This window comes from Arachis ipaensis, chromosome B08 (assembly GCF_000816755.2).
Source record: "Arachis ipaensis cultivar K30076 chromosome B08, Araip1.1, whole genome shotgun sequence".
NCBI classification, from domain to species: domain Eukaryota; kingdom Viridiplantae; phylum Streptophyta; class Magnoliopsida; order Fabales; family Fabaceae; genus Arachis; species Arachis ipaensis.
Window position 1 is genome coordinate 21,959,785 of NC_029792.2, and position 1,945 is coordinate 21,961,729.

Sequence of the window (1,945 nt, forward strand, 5' to 3'; positions counted from 1 at the left end):
AATTGAAAAAGTATAATTTTTTAATTTTTCTCAATCAAAATCTTCTGTATTTTTAATAGGATTAAATCACAACTCTTTTGATGAAAAAAAAAAGGATTAATCTCTACATACAAGTGTTTTACGCTTACAAGCTTTACAAGCCCTGAAGAGAATAAAACCCACTAAACGCGCAGCTTTACGTGCCTCTTTAACAGACTTTTAAATCAATTCAAATCAATTAACGCGCAAATATATAACTTCCATTTTTCAAAAGATTTTGTTTCTTTTTTCGAATTTCTTGCCAAATTTGTTGGATCTCCTTCTTGTTTTGTGTTTTTTTCGATTTTCATGGTTTCTGAAATCAAGCTTTGAAATTGTTTTGAAGATAATGGAACTTCAAAAATACACCCAAACGATTACAGAAATACACCCAAACGGTTACAGAAAGGATTACAGAAATACACCCAAACAGTTACAGAAATACACCCAAAGGATTACAGAAATACACCCATTTAAGAAATACACCCAAAATATAGGGGAGACAGCTTTTAACGTTTTGCTAGTTAAGGATGAGGCACATAGCAAAAACAATCTAGAAAAAAAACCTAGAAGAGCAGTAAAACAGTACCTTGAATAATATTTCTTCATTTTTTCTGGTGATTTTTTATGGAGATTTGTATCTTTTCTTCTTGATTTCTTCTACTCTTTGCGACAAGTTGGAACGTTTATGCAAAATCGTAGTTTGTTTCGATATCTTGACGGTTTGCGTTTTGATTGAGGAAGAAGAGGAAGAGTGCGGCATAACGAACGTGTTGTGGAAGGGTGATTAAGGAATGCGTTGGACGCTCGATTTTGAAGGAGTGGTGCGCGTGTTTTTTTCTTGGATTTGGACCAACTTGTATATCTTGTAAGCCAAAAAGGCTTGTATGTGTAGCAGGCCTCAAAAAAATATAGAAGTGGCTTTGATGTGTTAGAAACTAAAACTCTGAAATTATTATTTATATTTGAGTGTGACACTCATTAAACTCTAACACTCAAATAAAATAATAGTTCTAGTTTTATTCTCATTTAATTCCAAATAAAAAATAATCATGACTTATTCAATTTAATATTTATAACAGTAAATGAGATCACCATTATATAAATAATTTAATGTAAAATAGCATAATTTGTGATTATAATTGAGATATTGTATTGTCCATAAATAAATTAAAAAAAAAGTAATAATTTTCCAACAATCTTCCACTTGGGCTATACATATATTCTTTCTTGAGATAATCACATCTTATAAACTTTAGGCACATATCTGAATACTATTTCGCTGATTACTTTAACAATCTAGTCCGTCTCAGTTATGGAGTTACCGCAGCTTTTATCACATTACTATCACAACGAAACCACAATGATCACCATGCTAATATATTCAACGACATTGATCAAATTTGGATGAGAGAAATTATATGCAAAAATGATCTCATGCATGCCTATTTCCAACTTGTCCAATTTTAATAAATTTTATGAGATGATGAGTCAAAATGAAAACAAAATAAATATTTTATTTCTGCAAAAATATCTATATTCGTAAATTTTTCTAAACCATATGAGCATTCAAATGCACACTCCTACTGAAACAATATATCATAAAATGACACGACATCCATATAAATAATATCCACACAAAAGACCTTGGGTGTTTGTTTTTTATAAACCAAATATGCATAAATTTATGAAGTTTGTGCTAATTTACTTATTAGACACTTAAACACTCTAAATTCTCTTGTTTAATAAGAATTTAAAATATTAGACTACTAACACATTGTCATAAATAATTCAAGTGCTCTTTTAAATTTATTTTTCATAATTTGTGATAAGTATTCATAGTCACCAAAATGGATACCCCTTCAAAATTTATTTTATATTTAAATACTTTAGTGAAAAAAATAATAAGTGTCTTTTTTATATATTT